General features: G+C 42.1%; 1 pseudogene; it reads right to left on the reverse strand.

Annotated features, from left to right (window-relative positions):
- Positions 1 to 9,423: 9,423 nt before the first annotated feature.
- LOC114219793 (large ribosomal subunit protein eL32 pseudogene) lies at positions 9,424 to 9,896 on the reverse strand (annotated as a pseudogene).
- Between the last annotated feature and the right edge of the window lie 3,984 nt (positions 9,897 to 13,880).

Below are 13,880 nucleotides of genomic sequence, written 5' to 3' on the forward strand. Positions count from 1 at the left end.
AGTCAACTATCCCCTAGGAGCCACGGTAGCAACAACTTATGAATTTGTACGTTGTTACAGATTAAAATAATTACTTAGACTGGCTCAGGGAAGCCAGATAGAATCCCCACTCTTAAAACAAGCTATAGATTGCAATTTTGTCTTGAAAGCCCTGGTTAGACTGATACATCTTATCAATAATTTTGAAAACTGTATTTCCGCGGAGAAATTATAAAAGAAAGAACTGCCATTCAATTTCTTCATGCTTTGTCTTCTCGCAGAGTCGGCAAACATAAAAAAGTCAGCAGGTGGAGCTCCTATTCCCTTGGCAGGACTGATAGAAGTCCTTCTCTTGAAAGAACATTCAATTATAGACTGTCTCCCTGGCAGCCCGTTCTAGGCTCCCTACAGACAGGTATCAGAATAATACATGAAAATGCAAGACTGAAACATTCCAGTGTGCTGTCAGAGGTCAGGAAGGAGAAGAGAGAAAGAAGAGCTAGAGATCTTTTATTTCTTATTAAAATTTCTTTTTTTGCTATTTTCCCCATTTTACATTTCTTTTCAATTAACAAAGAAAAGTGCCATCTTTCAGGAATGAGCCCTGGCAGGCTATGCTAATTCATTTGTTCCCCGGGTACACCCTGCACCAGTTCTCTCTCTGGCTCGTGTTCCGTCGGCTTTCACAATGTGGAACTTCTCTACCACTGAGTTTTGCCTCCCATCAGTCCCAAGCAATGGTAGCAACAGGAGGATGAAAAAAAAAATGTGCCAAACCACAAAATGCCCTGGACTCCCCATCTAAATTTCTTCGGGGGCGTTCTGTTGGCAAGCAAATTCACACACACACAAACAAGTCTCTTTTCTGCTAGCCACGAACTCTGAGAACTTCTCTAAATTTTTCATAAGGGTGTGTGTGTGCCATTTTGCAGCCCGCAATTACAATAAAAATTCTTTTTAGTTCACTCCATTTCGTATGCACATAATTCCTGCCGTGTGAAACCTACTTAATGTCTTGTTCAATTTGCCATTTCTAAAGAAGGAGTGAGAAACGGGGTGATCCAATCCATTTCTTATAAGGCCCCAGCACATGGTATCATGTGACGGCAGATGGCATGTGAAAGCCTTTGTGGGAAATATGGCCCCTGCGAAGTAGGCTGGGAACATGTAAGGCTGTGTGTCTCTCCTCGGAGTGTCATTCAGTCACCCTGGCATCTGCAGCAGAGTAAACAGCATCCCGTTCACTTTCATAATGAATGCTAATGGGAGTGACCTCAAGAAAGTCATGGAGCTGCAGGTGCACGCGGCCTGCTGCCGCGCGGTCAAGTGCACGGACCAGAGCAGATCGCCTTGGCTTGGCAGGGGTGCTGGGCTGGCGCAGGCCGCGGGGGTTTGGAATGTAGCAGACTGTGCTCTAGGAAGCCCCAGATGAAATCTCGGCGGGGTGGGGGGGGGCCCAAACGGAGAGGCAGGAGAAACCAGAGGTACCCAGTGCGGTACCCAAATCCCTCTTTGTCTCTCCCACCACGTCGGGGGGAGAAAGGAGAGGGCACTACGCCCAACCAAAGGGGTCTCCTTTGCCGAGAACTTCCAACATTTTGCACATTCTGAGAATTTCATGGCTCTTCTCTTGATTCACACCGAGGAGGAGCTAAATTTTGCTCTGCAATACACATCCAAGGCAGCATGCTAATGAGAATTATTATTAAGCAATGTAGAGTTGGCACCAGCCTCTTGCAATCTGCTCGGTGGCAGAAGCAGGAAGGGCAGGGGCAGAGAGTCAGAAAAGCAGCTTTACTGAATGCTCTTCTGGACCTGATTCGTTTTGGTCACTTCTAACACCGGGTAAAGCCAAGTATAATTGTGAGGTTCCGCAGGATGCCACACTGTTGCCTGCTGTAGAAAAGTCTTCTGGCCTTTGCCTTTGCTTTTAAAATATCCCTGTCTTCAAGCACTGCAGGCATCAGAGGAATGTTCTGTATAGTCAATAACCAGGGTACCTGAAAGGGTACCCGAAAGGGTACCCAAAAACCCGAAATGGCTGTACATTTCGGGATTTTTGTTTGTTTGTTTTCACACCCCACCCCAGCAGACCATCTTACTCTCAGAATAGGAAGTATGTCTTAGGACCTCTCCTGGCGGAATTTTTGGGATAAGCTGTGACATTCTGGTCCGATGGGGGAGAGTGGACCACCAATCAGTATCCAACAGAGGGACCCGAAAATCGAGCTACTATAAATGGTCCTCCATGTAGTTAGACCAAACCCTCTTTGTGACGCTAGAGCATGACACAAATGACTTGGAAATGAACCACAAGACTCAAATAAAAGGTCATTTCACATTTGCATTGATTCATATTGTGCTGTATTATTAAAGACACTTTATCAGACAGGCTTTTACTGGAACATTCTGACGTGAGACTAAGGCATCAGTTACCCTCATCCCTGTCTCCCTTGAGTGCCAGGCCCACAGAGCTAATGGCCATTTGGATGTGCCTTTGGCACGTCAAACACAGCGAATTTTAAATTGTATCCACCGTCTCTGCAGCTACCACCAACATAATCTCCTTTGCCATGTTCTAGATTCTGTCTCTGTCGAAAGGCTTGGACATCGGCCGTGGCTTCTCAGTTTCCGTCAACTTCCAGTAATGCCCACATCCCTCCGCAGGCTGCCTGCTCTGCCCCCACCACAGTGGCCCCTGCTTAGGGCGTTTGCCGAATTTCTGGCCCAGACTGTAGCGATGGCCCCTCGTGTCACACAATGATCCATCCTCCACCCTGTCAATAAAGGGATCTTCCAAGACCACAGTCCTGATCATGTTACCTCTTGTCTTGAAGGAGGCACCCCCGTCCCCCGTTCTCGTAGCCGGCCACCCTGTGTGATCCAGCACCAATCCGACCCGACTCCTTTCCGCTCCTGCCCCGGTGTGCACCTCACAGTGCTTCATGCACCAGCCGCTCTGTGGGGCTTGCATCTTTGCAAAGAGGTCACGCTCACCAAATCAGGCTTTTCCAGGCACCTGTGCCTGTGTTCTGGGGGGCTGCTTCTGTCCCAGGTCTTCCTTTTGTTAGCCTACCACCCTCAACTCTCACAGGTGCACTCGACCTTCATTTCTGCTCTAAAGCCTTTTCAAATCCTCAAGCCTCCCCCGCCCCCCAACTCAGCTTTCCCTTCTTTCTGTGTATGTGTCTACATACCTATGTTATACACACATACACATATATTTGTCTTTTTCTATGTGATTAATTATTAAAACACTATTCTATCCCCCTGTACCATTTTTCTTAACAATGTTCATACATTAGAATTGGATCCACAGTCACATATTTGGATCTATCTCATTTCTTTTTTTTTCTCTAAGATTTTATTTATTTGAGAGAGAGAACGATCACAAGCAGGGGGAGCAGCAGGCAGAGGGAGAGGGAGAAGCAGGGGCCCCGCTGAGCAGGACCCTGGGATCATGACCTGAGCCGAAGGCAGACACTTAACCGACTGAACCACCCAGGCGCCCCTCATTTCTTTTTTTTTTTTCACAACCTCCTCCTTGATCTTCCAACGCTGGCCCAGGGGCCCCACCTGTGCAAGCCATGCTGCTTTACTATGACGTTCTATAATCACCTCTTGTACAGGTTCTGATTTTCTTCAGCTGGAAACAATAAAAACCCAAAGTAACATTAGCTCAAAGAAGGTAGTGGTTTTTTATTGTTATGTTAACCACCATACATTACATCATTAGTTTTTGATGTAGTGTTCCACGATTCATTGTTTGTGCATAACACCCAGTGCTCCACGCAGAACGTGCCCCCTTCAATACCCATCACCAGGCTAACCCATCCCCCCACCCCCTCCCCTCTAGAACCCTCAGTTTGTTTCTCAGAGTCCATCGTCTCATGGTTCGTCTCCCCTCCGATTTCCCCCCCTTCATTCTTCCCCTTCTGCTATCTTCTCCTTCCCTTTTTTTTTTTTTAACATATAATGTATTATTTGCTTCAGAGGTACAGATCTGTGATTCAACAGTCTTGCACAATTCACAGCGCTCACCATAGCACATACCCTCCCCGATGTCCATCACCCAGCCACCCCATCCCTCCCACCCCCCACCACTCCAGCAACCCTCAGTTTGTTTCCTGAGGTTAAGAATTCCTCATATCAGTGAGATCATACGATACATGTCTTTCTCTGATTGACTTATTTCGCTCAACATAATACCTTCCAGTTCCATCCAAAGAAGGTAGGTGGGTTTTTTTTGTCTTTTTTACACTGAAGTCTGGAAGAAGGCAGGCCAGGGTTGGTCTGGTGCCTCTTCTCCACAGTGTCCTTAGAGATGTGATGTCTTCTGCTACTCCACCACATGGGACCTGTCTGCCCAGAGGCACCTTTGTTCAGGATGCAACTTCAGCCAAAGCATCACACCTACACTCCAGAAAACTCTCATTTCTTTTAATGGCTGCATAGGAGTGCACTGAATGGACAGATCATCAGTTACTTACAGGCTATGGATGGACATTTACCACCTTTATTCTGAGGCCATCTGTTGAGAAGCCCAGTTTTCACTGCAAGCCCAGATGATCTTCTTTCAGTGTCTGGACAGATTTCACATTGAACATTAAGATAATGCACATGAAAATCAGATCTGCGTTAATAATATTAGTTGTCAGTATCGAACACACTGTATCCATGAATTATTTCATTTAATACAGTAATCCTCTGAGTTGATTATTATTATTCCCACTTTATGCATGAAGAAACAGGGTTAGGGAGGTTAACAGATACACTCAAAACCACCCAACTCTTAGACTTGGAATTTCTAATTTTTTTTTCAGTTTATTTTGGCTTTAAGAGAAATGTTTTTATTGTTGCGAGGACATGATTCTCATTTTACTTAAACATCTTTTACTTAATATTCTTCATTAACTCATTTTTTCTTAAAAAATTAAAACTTTATATCACTCCCACTAATAGATATTTAGAGCTGCTTGCCATAAATGCAAGGTGAGAGTAAAAATAAATATGAAGCTACTCAAATTTAAAATCTTCAAAGGTACACTTAAAATTACTTCATGTATATAAGATGTATAGCATATTTTAGGAAACATTGAATCACAGGATGAAATCAACATCAAAACTCTATAATTATTTCTTAGTATATTCTATCTGAAGCCAAATATTGCATAAGTATTATGTTAGGATACATACTTATTAGCTGTACTATGAATACATCGAGTAAAACTATTTTTTATTATTTTTATTATTTTAATTTTGTTTTTTATTTTTTTAAAGATTTTATTTATTTATTTAGAGAGCACGAGCAGGGTGAGGGGCGGCGGGAGAGGGAGAGAGAATCCCAAGCCGACTCCACACTCAGCATTGAGCCTCACATGGGGCTTGATCCCACGACCCTGAGATCATGACCTGAGCTGAAATCAAGAGTTGGGTGCTTAACCGACTGAGTCACCCAGGTGCCCCTGTTATTTTTATTTTTAAAAATTTTATTTATTTTTGAGAGAGAGAGAGAGAGAGCGTTCATGCGTGTGAACAGGTGCACGAGTGGGGGGAGGGGCAGAGGGAGAGAGAGCATCCCAAGCAGAGCCCCCACTTAGCACAGAGCCCAATGGGGGCCTGATCCTGTGACCCTGAGATTATGACCCCGTGAAGAGATTTCTGTTTAACCAATCTAGGGATGAGACGAATGAGTGCAACGGCAAATAGCCCCCATTCCAGCACTCCCCCCAGCGGGTCCTCGAGGCCTCTCGGACATCTTTTTCTTGTCCTGTAGTGAACTTGAGAGTGTGCTTCATAGGAGAGAATCAGGAATAATGCAAAAAGAGAAAGGAGATCGTAGTAGAGAAAACTCCAGAAATAAGTGAAGTCTGGAGTTAGCACTAATTTGTGGAAGGTACAGGAAGAATGATGACATTCTGGATGTCATAAATCAGACTTTTAAAGATGTGGTCCTGTGCTGGGCTTTGAGGGAGCAGACTACAGGTGAAGACAGACAGCCTGAGGTGGAGACAGCCCAAGCTACTATGTCTTGTGGTAGTGTTTCTCATGGTCATGACCCTAGGTACCTGCTGAAAATTCTGGTTCCTGGCCCAACCCCCAGCGATCTGAATCAGAATTTGTGTTGATGGAAGTAAAGATCCCCCCAAAAGGCATCTGTGCACATTCAGTTTGTCTATCATTTTCATACTGAATCTACTTTAAGAGTATCTGTTACTAGAAAACAAATCCAGTTTCTAAAGCAGATAACATAGTGCGATTATTTAAAAAAATATTTTTGTTATTGCATTTGAATTATATTCTTTTTTATCTGTTCCTGAGTTAGCAGCCAAAATGAACAGACATGAAGAAATTAGGAAACTTTATGAATTTAAATGATCACTATTTAGGAACCCATTGAACATCATTCGCTAATCACCTCCTACATTATGTATGAGGCACCACACTAGAGGGACTTAGCAGCATGCAAACTGATGGGGACTCGATATGGCACAGTGGCGGTTTCCCACAACTTCTCTCCTCATTTCTCTCGGCAGCAGCACCCTACATTTTTGGCTGAGAACATAGTACTCCATTTTCTAGGCCCTGTTGCACCTAGTCTAGCCATGTGCCTAAATTCAAGCTAGTAAGATGTAGATAGAAGTGGTTGTTTAACTCTAGAAGTTTCTTAAAGGAAGGGGGCATTGCCTTCTCCTTCCTTTTGTGCATTCCTGCTCTTCTGCAGACAGGCTTGATGGCTGCAGACATCTTGAACCTCGAGGCAGTCTTGCGAATGGAGGTTGTGCATAGCAGAGCAACAAAACAGAAGTCTCTGTCACCAGAGAGCACCTACTAGCCCTGAATCACTTACTTCCAGACTCTGAGAGGAAAGAACTTCCAACTTGCTGGAGCCACTATTTTGGGGGGCTTTCTGCCCCTGGCAGGTGAACCAAACATGTAATTAATAGAGATAGTGTTTCGTCAGTTTGGGGGCAAGATGCTAGAAACATGAATTTTGTTGCAGATGAGCCTTTGTTTTTAGTGAAGTCTAGAGCTAAATAAGTAGGTCCCCATATCCTGGAGAAGGATAGTTAATCACAAGGGTTAAGAATCATGGTCTGGAAGAAAGGATAATTATGTAAAGGGGTAGAGGTGCTAAGGATCACTACAATGACAATCATAGTGCAATATATAAATGTGTCATATTAAGTTGTACACCTTAAATTTACATAATATTATATGTCAAATATATCCAACTAAAAAAGAAGAAAAATAGTATGCTGGGCCATCCTTTTGTCTTTCTTTTTTTTTTTTAAATAAGCTCTACATCCCACATGGGGTTTGAACTCAAGACCCCAAGACCAAGTGTGGTACGCTCTACCGACTGAGCCAGCCAGGTGCCCCTCTTCCTGTTGTTTTTTTCTGAGGTACTGTGGTTAATTATGGAGGCCATCAAGGAATTCAATCTATTGTCCCTCAAGACATGTGGATCTCTCTCTAGTTCAGTTGACAAGAGGAAGCTTAACTTATAATGACTATGAGGAGGGGCAGGAGTGCATTGCTTTTCTTACCCTATTTCTGATTGCAAGAAAAAGGATGATTGAGATGAATGACATGAGCCATGCTGGAAAGCAAGACCAATCCGGACCAAACAGGTTGTGTTAAGAAATACAAAAATTTGTATTTAAAGTTCAAGTAGATCTCGAGAGATAGGGCCACAGGGCTGATTACATAATTTGTGGAGTCTCAGGCAAAACTAAAATGTGGGACCCCTTGTTCAAAAAGCAGAAAAAGAACATAATGAATGCTATTAAAACTTAAAGTTTCGGGGTGCCTGGATGGCTCAGTTGGTTAAGCACCCAGCTCTTGGTTTTGGCTCAGGTCCTGATCTCGTGGGGTGGTGAGATTGAGCCCTGCGTCAGGCTCCATGCTTAGCAGGAATCTGCTTGGATATTCTTTCCCCCACCCCTTCTCCCACTCAGGCTCTCTCTCTCTCTCTCTCTCTCTCTCTCTCTCTCTCTCTCTCAAATAAATAAATAAATCCTAAAAAGAAAACAAAAACAAAAACCTTAAAACTTTTTCTTTTCTTTTGAAAAGCTTTCTCCAATTGTCATGGTGTTCTTTAAATTTGCTATTTAATGTTGTTCTAAGTAAGATGAATTACAAATTTAAATTATTAGCATGAATTTTACTATTCTTTTTATTGTGCAATACCAGTTTGAAATGCAAATTTAAGAGCATTGAACTTGTACGTAGAATCATTGAATTTACACAATTCCTATCTCATAGCTCATTTTGCATATGGATTTTGTTCTTACTAGAACAGTGAATCACTGCAGAGAACGGTTGTTTTCAGTTCATCTATTGATCTGTGCACAACCTACCAACATTTTGTACCTTAGGTTATTGATGAGTAAGGAAGGACTGACTGACATCCTTTTTATCGTAAGCAGTTAGCTAACTCAGGGATGTAACCCAAGTAGGAAAGGATATGATATCAGGTAGTTCACATTTCTTAAAGTGTCATTGCCTTCTTTCTGCATTCCAAGCAAATTCTGGTTCAAACAGAAAGCCTGGCCTTTGTGGCTGTCAGAGCCTCTGCCTACTCAGACATGGATGTAACAAGCTTACCATGTACTTGCTTTGAATCTCAGTAAATCCCCACTCATTGTAGGTCCAGAGGAATTCTGTGCTCATGAGGCATCCTGAACATTGACGTGAGTGGAGTGGCAGAGAGTGGTAGCATTCATGCATGCAGCCATATTGCTAATATCGCCTCTGCTCATGCTCCATTATCACTCCACTTATCAAACACAAGCGCGGATTAAAAATGAAGCCCAGACAGGTTGTACATCCAGGAAGCCAGGCTTATAAGACAATGAGGAAGATGAGAGGTCATGGGAGTTCTCTCTGGCTTACCTGTTCTTTTATATGGCCTCCTGGAAAGCTTCTGTGGATTGAAGCTTCATTAGGAGAATGCTCCTCTGTGTGTCTTCCCCTCCCTATCTTAGAAACAGCCCCCTGCCCTTCTCTCTCTTTCTTCAGACCTCCACATAGGACAGTCTTGATGCTCTTCAGTGACTCTGCCTCTCTTCCTGGGGAATTCTGAGAGAACTGTGTCCCGCTCTTTGTCAGGACTTATGGAATCTCTTATCTGTTCATTCAAACAACAGAGTGGGAGTTGTTGGGAGGTGAACCAACACATGTCCTGTAGGCGAGGATGAAGATAATAGATGCTCCAAGTTGAACTCAGTTTCCCCATCATAGCTGCAGGTGATTTTCCTACCAGGTCACCCAGGAAAGTTTAGCACATCAACATGGCAAGCTTTTCATTATTTTCTGAGACAACATTGTCTGTAGTCATATTAAGGAAATGCACTTCTATTTAATGGTTTTGAACTTAACACCTTTTGAATAATAAACCCTCCTATTATTTTGTTAAGAAGTATTAGACATTTCTTTTTTTTTTTAGGTTTTATGGTTTTATTAACACAAATATGATGTGCACAACAAGCTGTCTATTCATTTTCTTCGCTGCGCAGCCTGGCGTTGGGATTGGTGACTCTGATTGCCAGCTGGGCTGCTCTTTCCACGATAGCTTTGCGGTTCTTGGAGAAGACATTGTGAGCAATCTCTGCACAGTAAGATTTGTTGCACATCAGCAGCACTTCAAGCTCCTTAACGTTGTGGACTAGGAACTTCCGGAAGCCACTGGGCAACATGTGCTTTGTTTTCTTGTTGCTCCCGTAACCAATGTTGGGCATCAAGATCTGGCTCTTGAATCTTCTGCGCACCCTATTGTCAATGCCTCTGGGTTTCCGCCAGTTGCACTTAATTTTGACATAGCGGTCTGACTGGTGCCGGATGAACTTCTTGGTCCTCTTTTTAACGATCTTGGGCTTCACCAGAGGTCTGAGGGCAGCCATGATGCCCAGTAACAGATGAATGCCACCTCCACAGGCAGCGCCGAAGAAGAGAACTAGACATTTCTTGACACTGGATTGCTTTACTAGAAAAAACCACAGCGCCTGCAAATGGCCCTCTTGCAATGAAAAGACAGAGCTGATGCTGGGTCCTTCCTTCTTTAGACTTTAGGTCTTCCTTCACCTCTGGCTACATGACCCTGGACAGCAAGCACATTTCCCTTCTGATTAGGCATCTGAGAGTTGGCGAATTCATGCTGCCATTCTCTGGTAATAGCTTAATGAATCCCACTTCTAGATTTAGCATCTTAATAGGAGACATTTCCTAAGTACAAGAAGAGGAGGGAGGAGAGAGAGGTGGAGGAGGAAAATTGGTTCTAATACCCAGAATTCTGTATGTATCAGTGCAAAGGCAACAGGTTACTCTGCTAGTTCTGAAGTTTGTGTACCTGGGGGAACAGTTAACCTTATGAAAAGGAAAGGAAATGGAAGGAAATGGAAATGAAATGGAAGGAAAATTGAAAGGAGGGTGGCATAATCCAGGGTAATAGTGGGGGCTTTGCCAAACTCCTCTGACAAACACTTGACTAGTTCACTATTGTGTTTCCTTGACGCAGAAAAAGTTTCACAACTATTTTGGCTCAGTAGAATAAGCGAGAGAAGCTTGGATGCGGTCCATATCCTAGCACCATACTAACAATGATGCAGTGGTCATGAGGTTGGGAAGGTCAAAAATTGGGGATAAACCATAGATCCCTTCCTTCAGATTGTTTTAAATGTTAAAGATAAAATCCACAAGTAGAATTAAAGAAGGTTAGAATAAGATACCAGAAGAACGCTGACATTTCAGTTGAACCCTTAAATAACATCTTTCAGTGAACCCTCGTCACCTATAGGGAAGAACATCTCTCAACACCGTCTGGTTCCTGTCCAGCCTTCTCTTTTCCCACTCCCTACTTCACACTTTTTTCTCTGATTCCATGAATTGCTTATAACTTCCCCTTGGTACTCAGCTGGGTCCTCACTTTATGCCTTTCATCACACTGTCTTCTGTCTCTGAGTGTCCTCACCTCCTCTCCCATCTGCCTCTACCTGGCTGATGCCCACCCATCCTTCAGTATGGAGCACAAATATCATGTCCAAGAAAACTTGTCCATTCATTTCTAGATTTAAGGCAACTTAGGTTATCTCTTCTAGGTGATTCCAAAATACCCCATTCTCATCTCCATCACTGTATTAAACCCCTTCTAAAAATTCCTTTGTGCTAGAAGTATATATAGTCTGTATCCTACTTTCCTACGAACTCCTTGAAAGCCAGGACCAAGTCCTTTTTCCTTTTTCTTTTTAAATTCCCAACACCATGGTCAGCAGTCAAATACTGAATGAATGAATGAATGATTCATGGACTCTGATGACCCAAGGAGGAAATTGTGATTCAGAGATGCAAAATGGCTTTCCTAAGACTTTTCCCCACAAATAACAGCTTAGAAGTCCCTAATAATAAGAAAATGGTAATTAATTTAGTTAAAAAATGAAAGGCAGAGAAAAAATACTAAGACAGAAATCATTAAGGCATATAGGTATGTTTTCACTTTAAGAAAATTAAGAAGGGGTTTGCTGAATTTAGATGCCACTCTGCTCTTCAAGGATAAAATGATGACTTTATCCTACTTGGTGCTAGATTTGCACTTAGTAAATTTATTCTAAGATTAAAGACATAAACAAGCTCATTAAAGAGTGTCAAAAACTTGTCAAACATCAAATGGCTGTTATATAACAACATCCTGAAGTCTGGATTATTACATACAGATTTCATCTTCATTTTTAAAAATCCCATGTTCTAAAAATTAAGGGAAAAAAATCACCACTTAGGTTTTTCCAAACTGCACATATTTTGAAAGTGTTTAGAGCCACCTGGGAATTCTAAAACCTGGTGGGGATAAGATATATAACAATATTGTTATTCCCGCTCAGAATTCCTATTGTCATTTCAGCAAAGGGGAAAAGCAGATGGGAAAAGGTTTGGATTCTTTCCCTTCCTAATTGTTTAAAAGCCAAGTTTTGTAAGAAAAACTAATTTTCTGAAAATAAAATAATACCCTGCTTCATCCAACCTCCAGTGTTTAATAATTACTCCTTGTTGATTACCTACCCAACACTGATTCTCCTGCCAAGAATTCCCCAGTTTTTATCCATTCATCCACAGCTCCCTTACCTGAAGCCCATGCATTTCAGAAAGGATCCCACTCCCTTGTTAATGATTAGCTCAGGAAAGCTGGGGGGTGGGGGCTGAAACTCAGTAACTGGCCAGTGAAGTCAAGGGGAACTTGCTGGGAATCTCTGAAAAATGTTTTCTGACCTTTAAATGATAAACTTTGGAAGAGGTGATGAACAGGTTTTAAAGCTGGGACTAATCATATCATGGAGGCAACAGACAGAGGAGGACAGAGCCCAAAGAACTGCCCCTGGGACAGAAAGCTAATCCTGCCAGACTAAGCCAACCCTGAAATCTGCTCTACTTCTGGAACTCCAGTTACATGAATCAATACATGTCATTATTATTTAAATCACTTGAATTTCTGTAATTTGCAGTGGAACAAATCCTAATTAATATATAGCAAAATTAGCAATTTCATTTAGATCACTAAAATAATGTAAAACTCCAAGAGAATGTTTTACTTTAAAGTAATTCAACTTCCCTCTAATTTTTTCTGTTCTTGGGCTAATTGTTTGGGGTTTTCAGGGGCATCAATTATTTTAACACTTAAGATTCTCCATCATTTTACCTCTCACACAGATGACCATGGCATTTAATTCTGCATTTTAATGGATGCTCTCAAAAATTCTGAGATTTTGCCTCTGGGCTCCTTAAGTTTAAGCTAATTGTTCAGTATATTTCCTCCACACAGAGGAGGATTTGTGGCACAAAAGAGTCCAGAGCATTCAGTCATCCAGGTGATTCATTAAATTCTTGGTATTTTCATGGGGCACTTGGGTGGCTCAGTTGATTAAGCGGCTGGCCCTTGATTTCAGCTCAGTTCGTGATCATAGGGTCATGAGATAGAACCCCAAGTCGGGCTCCACGCTTAGCGCAGAATCTGCTTGAGATTCCCTCTCCCTCTGCCCCTCCCCTTGCTCGCTCTCTCTCTAAAACAAGTAAATAAAATCTTTAAAAAAATTCTGGGTAGTCTCATAGAATGTCAATGCACATGAAAGTCCCCTAAACTGTGTTACCCTAAAGTCCTGGAGTTACTCCATTCAAATGGGTGCTTTCTGGGCTCCACTGGTCCTACACATTCAAAGGATTCAATGTTGGTGAGTTAATAAAGGAATTCACAGTATAAGGAAAACAGAAATGCAGGTGGTGTACTTATTGCCAGATGAAGAAAATTACTTACTTGGTTAAATTTTTTTTTTTTGATGAAAAGATATTTTCACTGGGTCAAATGCATCACTTTTGGTCAAAGTAATTTTGAAACATTGGAGGGATTCTAAATGATGCTTAGCAAACTTCATGCTGAGATTTTATAAACCACAATAATAATTATTATAATAGGTCATATTTATTTATTTATTATATAATGTGAACCAGGCACTACACTCAACTCTTTTGCTATGCTATCTCATTTAGCCCCCGTAACAGCCCCATGAAACAGGTTCTAGTATTTCTTTCACTTTACAGATGAGAAAATGGAGGCTTAGTGAGATTAAGTAATTTTCCCCAGACCTCCAGAGTCCATGTCCTTAATCTCTATTCTCGATAGTTTATTTCTGTTCTAAATAGTATTCTAAACCATTAACTTGTGTTATAAATAGTCTACAGACTACAGACTATTTATACAGCCAACAATGTGATTGGGTTTCCAAAAAGGCAACGTAGTCTTCAGTTGCCTCGGTAATAGTGGTCACATCAGAGGTTCCACCTCGAACCAGTAAGATTACATCTAAGGCATATTGCCAAATGATGGGTGTCTTATGTGAAGACAATAAAAGCAAAGA

This window comes from Eumetopias jubatus, unplaced genomic scaffold (assembly GCF_037043125.1).
Source record: "Eumetopias jubatus isolate StellerSeaLion01/CBP00866 unplaced genomic scaffold, mEumJub1_p1.0 scaffold_15, whole genome shotgun sequence".
In the NCBI taxonomy this organism is placed as follows: Eukaryota; Metazoa; Chordata; class Mammalia; order Carnivora; family Otariidae; genus Eumetopias; species Eumetopias jubatus.